The following is a 6901-nucleotide window of genomic DNA, read 5'->3' as shown; positions in this document are numbered from 1 at the left end:
AACAACATGTGTTGGAGAGGATGTGGAGAAAGGGGAACCCTCTTCCACTGTTGATGGGAATGCAAGTTGGTGCAGCCTCTTTGGAGAACAGTGTGGAGATTCCTCAAGAAATTAAAAATAGAGCTTCCCTATGACCCTGCAATTGCACTCCTGGGTATTTACCACAAAGATACAGATGTCGTGAAAAGAAGGGCCATCTGTGCCCCAATGTTTATAGCAGCAATGGCCATGGTCGCCAAACTGTGGAAAGAACCAAGATGCCCTTCAACGGACGAATGGGTAAAGAAGATGTGGTCCATATACACGATGGAGTATTATGCCTCCATCAGAAAAGATGAATACCCAACTTTTGTAGCAACATGGACGGGACTGGAAGAGATTATGCTGAGTGAAATAAGTCAAGCAGAGAGAGTCAATTATCATATGGTTTCACTTATTTGTGGAGCATAGCAAATAGCATGGAGGACATGGGGAGATAGAGAGGAGAAGGGAGTTGGGGTAAATTGGAAGGGGAGGTGAACCATGAGAGACTATGGATTCTGAAAAACAATCTGAGGGTTTTGAAGGGGCGGGGGGTGGGGGGTCGGGGCACCAGGTGGTGGGTATTATAGAGGGCACGAATTGCATGGAGTACTGGGTGTGGTACAAATACAATGAATACTGTTATGCTGAAAATAATTTTTTTTTTTTAAAAAAAGGATGTGGAGAAAAGGGAAACCTTAGGCAATGCTGGTGAGAATGGAAATAGATACAAACCAATTATGGAAAACAGTATGGAGATTTCTCAAAAAATTTAAAGTAGAACTATCATATGATTCAGCATTTCCATTTCTGGATATTTATCCAAAGAAAATGCAAAACAGTAATTCAAAAAGATATGCATCCACAGAGCATTATGTACAGTAGCCAGGACATGGAAACAACTTAAGTGTCCACTGATGGAAGAATGGATAAAGAAAATGTGATACACACACACACACACACACACACACACACACACACTGGAATATTATTCAGCCACAAATAGAATAAAATGTTTCCATTTGGGACAAAATGGTTGGACCTTGAAGGCATTATAGTAAGTGAAATAAGGCAAAAAGAGAAAGACAAGTAGCATGTGATTACACTTATATGTGGACTCTAGAAAAAAAAAATCTGAGCTTATAGATACAGAGAACAAACTAGTAATTGCCAGAGGCAAGTGATTAGGGGATGAGTAAAATGAGTGATGAGTGTCAAAAATTATAAACTTTTAGTTATAAAATAAGTCATGGGGATGTAATGTACAGCATGGCGACTATACTTAATAATACTGCATTGCATATTTGAAAGTTGCTAATGGAGTAAGTTTTAAAAGTTCTCATCATGCACAAAAAAAATTGTAACTATTTTTGGTAATGGATGTTAACTAGAGTTATTGTGGTAATCATTTCACAATATGTACAAATATTGAATTGTTACATTGTATACCTGAAACCAATGTGTTATATGTCAATTATACCTCAATAAAAAAGAGAGAGGCAGAAGGAAGGAAATAAGGAAGGGAGAAAGAAAAGAAGGAGGGTGAGAAGGAAAGACAAAGGAAATAAAAACAACATATTTATCTTTGATCAAACATTTTACAACTTACTCAGAGTTTCTATATGTAGTTTTAGCACAATCCTGAGTGATTTCAATGTCTGTATGTAAAATTAATCTGGTAGTGCAATCAGTATCACTGTGATGTAAGACATCCCTCTTTTTTGTCCTTTTTTTTTGGATTTTTATTAATTTTTTATTTTTTATAAACATATATTTTTATCCCCAGGGGTACAGGTCTGTGAATCACCAGGTTTACACACTTCACAGCACTCACCAAAGCACATATCCTCCCCAATGTCCTCTTTTATGTTCACTAAGTGAACTGGTTGCAACTTCTCTCAGTCATGGTTGAAAAATCTGAATAATACTAACTTGGGTAGATACCCATGGATAAGAGAGACTTTGTAGAAGTTCAGGTTCCCAATGAGATACTCCAGTACTCCCAGTTGGAGCAAATTATATATAGAGAGAGACACAATAGAAAGGAAAAGAGGAACTTTGCCAGTGCTGCCTCTATCCCAAGATGAGTACAGAGCGGAAATAGCTAGTGGCAACCTCTCCTGCAGGGGAAATGGAAAGCAGTGAGTGAGTGCCTGGCTACTCCAGCTGTATGGGACCCTGTCAGAGAAATCTGTTTCTTTCCAGCAGCACCCAGTATAAGCAAGACCTCCATAAGTAGGGGGTAGGAGGAGTTGAGAAAAGGGGCAGACAAGAATATCAAAAGATATTAAAGGGACATTGTTCCTGCTGACTGTGTTCAGAACTCCAGCAGGAAACCTCATCTAAGGATTTCCCCATTTGGCCCATGGGCACCTCAGCGTTCCAAGTGCTAAACCCACAATGCCTCCTACTCTACAACTGTCTCCTTGTGTTCTCTCCTGAGTGTGTTGGCAAGAGCAAGCTCCAGTAAATTGCAAGTACACTCAGAATATCAAGCCAGAGTCTGTGCGCAAGGGAGAAATCACAAACTTGATCTGTAGTGCGACCCTCTGGAAAACAAAAGAGAGGTTCCCAACAGCCCAGCCCGGTGAGTTGTAAGAATCAGAGAAGACATACAAGCTTAAGAATTCAGTCATGAGAAGGAGTAAGTTGTCTGGAGAAGTGTATTCAAAGGTGGAGGAATCCCAGATATAAGCAGGGCTAACTAAAATATCACCTACTAGAGGACAATTAGTAACTATTTGAGGAGGTGTCTCCTACTTCAACTGTGAAAGCAACAACACAAAATCCAAGGAATATGTAAAATCAAGAAAACATGTTACCAAATAAAAAAGATTACAATAATCCTCTAGCAACTGAACTCTAAGACACAGAATGTTGCAATATAGCTGATAAAAAAATTCAAAATTGCTGTTTTGAAGAAATGAAATGAGCTACAAGAGAACACAGAAAGGTAATTCAACCAAATCAGGAAAATAATACATAAATAAAATGAGAAATTTAACAAAGAAATAAAAAGCATTAAAAGGACCAAACAGAAATTCTGGAGCTGAAGAAATCAGTGAATGAAATGTAAAATGCAACAGGGAATTACCATTCTAGTATAGTAGAGCAGACTAAACAGAAAATAAAGAAAACTTTGAAATAACTCAGAGGAATGAAAGGAGCAAAGAAAGACTATGGGATCTATGGGATGCCACCACACATACAAATATTGAAATTGAAGTTCCAGGAAAAGAGAGGGAGAAGGTGGTAGAAAGTTTATTTAAAGAAATAATACTGACAACTTCCCAAACCTAGGAAGAAACTTGGATATCCAAATTCATGAAACTAATAGGTCACCCCATTATCTCAATGCAAAATGGCCTTCTCCAACACATATTAGAATAAAACTGTCAAAAATTAAAAAAAAAAACATGGAATTCTAAATGCAGCAAGAAGAAAATTGTAATGTCTAAACAACAACAAAAAACCATTAGGCCATCAGTAGATTTCTCAACAGAAAACCCACAGAACAAGAGAGAGTGGAATGATGTATTCAAATTGTTGAGAGAGAGGGGAGGAGTCAAGATGGCGGAGAAGTAGCTGGCTGAGACTACTTCAGCTAGCCGGAGATCAGCTAGATAGCTTATCTAAAGATTGCAAACACCTGAAAATCCATCGGAGATCGAAGAGAAGAAGAACAGCAATTCTGGAAACAGAAAAACAACCACTTTCTGAAAGGTAGGACCGGCGGAGAAGTGAATCCAAAGCGACGGGAAGATAGACCCCGGGGGGAGGGGCCGGCTCCCGGCAAGCGGCGGAGCAACCGCGCACAAAATCAGGACTTTTAAAAGTCTGTTCCGCTGAGGGACATCGCTCCAGAGGCTACCCGGGGCGAAGCCCACGCGGGGTCAGCGTGGCCTCAGATCCCGCAGGGTCACAGAAGGATCGGGGGTGTCTGAGTGTCGCAGAGCTTGCGGGTATTGGAACGGGAAAGCCGGCTACAGAGACAGAGCCGACAGTAAGCTCGCAGCTCGGGGTGACCTTGAACCGGTCGCAGGCTCGGTGAGCTCGGAGCGCGGCCGGAGGTCAGGCAGACGGGAGTAACTGGGCGCGGTTCTCTGAGCGCGCACTGAGGAGTGCGGCCTTGGGCTCTCGGCTCCTCCAGGGCCGGAGACCAGGAGGCCGCCATTTGTATTCCCGTCCTCCGGAGCTCTACGGAAAGCGCTCAGGGAACAAAAGCTCCTGAAAGCAAACCCAAGCGGATTACACACCCCAGCCCCGGGTAAGGGCAGTGCAATTCCGCCTGGGGCAAAGACACGTGAGAATCACTACAACAAGCCCCTCCCCCAAAAGATCAACAAGAAATCCAGCCGAGACCAAGTTCACCTACCAAAGAGTGCGGTTTCAATACCAAGGAGAGCAGCAGAATTCTAGAGGAGGAGAAGAGAAAGCAAAGCACGGAACTCATGGCTTTTTCCCTGTGATTTTTTTTTTAGTCTTGCGGTTAATTTATATTTTTTCTTTTTGATTTTTTGGTTTTTTTCTCACCTTTGGGTAAATTTTTTTTAACTGTTACCTTTTTCTTTTTTTTAAACGATTTTTTACTAGTTTATCTAATATATATATATCTTTTCTTTTTTATATTTTTCTTAGGTGTTTTTTTTTCTTTTTTTAAATTCTTTTCTTTTTTTTCTTTTTTTTTTTTTTTTTTTTTTTTTTTTTTTTTTTTTCTTTCTTCCTTTTTGAACCTCTTTTTATCTCCTTTCTCCCCCCTCACGATTTGGGATCTCTTCTAATTTGGTTTAAAGCATATTTTCCTGGGGTTGTTGCCACCCTTTTAGTATTTTACTTGCCCCTTCATATACTCTTCTCAGGACAAAATGACAAGACGGACGGAAAAATTCAACACAAAAAAAAAGAACAAGAGGCAGTAGTACCGAAGGCTAGGGACCTAATCAATACAGACATTGGGTGATATGTCAGATCTAGAGTTCAGAATGACAATTCTCAAGGTTCTAGCCGGGCTCGAAAAAGGCATGGAAGATATTAGAGAAACCCTCTCGAGAGATATAAAAGCCCTTTCTGGAGAAATAAAAAGAACTAAAATCTAACCAAGTTGAAATCAAAAAAGCTTTTAATGAGGTGCAATCAAAAATGGAGGCTCTCACTGCTAGGATAAATGAGGCAGAAGAAAAGAATTAGTGATATAGAAGACCCAAATGACAGAGAATAAAGAAGCTGAGCAAAAGAGGGACAAACAGCTACTGGACCACGAGGGGAGAATTCGAGAGATAAGTGACACCATAAGACAAAAACAACATTAGAATAATTGGGATTCCAGAAGAAGAAGAAAGAGAGAGGGGAGCAGAAGGTATACTGGAGAGAATTATTGGGGAGAATTTCCCCAATATGGCAAAGGGAACGAGCATCAAAATTCAGGAGGTTCAGAGAACGCCCACAAAATCAATAAGAATAGGCCCACACCCCCGTCACCTAATAGTAAAATTTACAAGTCTCAGTGACAAAGAGAAAAAAATCCTGAAAGCAGCCCGGGAAAAAGAAGTCTGTAACATACAATGGTAAAAATATTAGATTGGCAGCTGACTTATCCACAGAGACCTGGCAGGCCAGAAAGAGCTGGCATGATATTTTCAGAGCACTAAAATGAGAAAACACATGCAGCCCAGAATACTATAATCCAGCTAGGCTATCATTGAAAATAGAAGGAGAGATTAAAAGCTTCCAGGACAAACAACAACTGAAAGAATTTGCAAACACCAAACCAGCTCTACAGGAAATCTTGAAAGGGGTCCTCTAAGCAAAGAGAGAGCCTACAAGTGGTAGATCAGAAAGGAACAGAGACCATATACAGTAACAGTCACCTTACAGGCAAAACAATGGCACTAAATTCATATCTCTCAATAGTTACCCTGAATGTTAATGGGCTAAATGCCCCTGTCAAAAGACACAGGGTATCAGAATGGATAAAAAAAAACAAAATCCATCTATATGTTGCCTCCAAGAAACTCATTTTAAGCCCCGAAGACACCTCCAGATTTAAAGTGAGGGGGTGGAAAAGAATTTACCATGCTAATGGACATCAGAAGAAAGCAGGAGTGGCAATCCTTATATCAGATCAATTAGATTTTAAGCCAAAGACTATAATAAGAGATGAGGAAGGACACTATATCATACTCAAAGGGTCTGTCCAACAAGAAGATTTAACAATTTTAAATATCTATGCCCCCAATGTGGGAGCAGCCAACTATATAAACCAATTAATAACAAAATCAAAGAAACACATCAACAATCATACAATAATAGTAGGGGACTTTAACACTCCCCTCACTGAAATGGACAGATCATCCAAGCAAAAGATCAGCAAGGAAATAAAGCCTTCTTAAATGACACACTGGACCAGATGGACATCACAGATATATTCAGAACATTTCATCCCAAAGCAACAGAATACACATTCTTCTCTAGTGCACATGGAACATTCTCCAGAATAGATCACATCCTCGGTCCTAAATCAGGACTCAACCGGTATCAAAAGATTGGGATCATTCCCTGCATATTTCAGACCACAATGCTCTAAAGCTAGAACTCAACCACAAAAAGAAGTTTGAAAAGAACCAAAATACATGGAGACTAAACAGCATCCTTCTAAAGAATGAATGGGTCAACCGGGAAATTAAAGAAGAATTGAAAAAAATCATGGAAAACAAATGATAATGAAAATACAACGGTTCAAAATCTGTGGGACACAAACAAAGGCAGTCCTGAGAGGAAAATATATATAGCGGTACAAGCCTTTCTCAAGAAACAAGAAAGGTCTCAGGTACGCAATCTAACCCTACACCTAAAGGAGCTGGAGAAAAGAACAAGAAAGAAA

The sequence above is a fragment of the Mustela putorius genome, unplaced genomic scaffold (assembly GCF_011764305.1).
Source record: "Mustela putorius furo isolate JIRA1106 unplaced genomic scaffold, ASM1176430v1.1 tig00000842_pilon_pilon_pilon, whole genome shotgun sequence".
In the NCBI taxonomy this organism is placed as follows: domain Eukaryota; kingdom Metazoa; phylum Chordata; class Mammalia; order Carnivora; family Mustelidae; genus Mustela; species Mustela putorius.
This window is presented reverse-complemented; position numbering follows the sequence as displayed.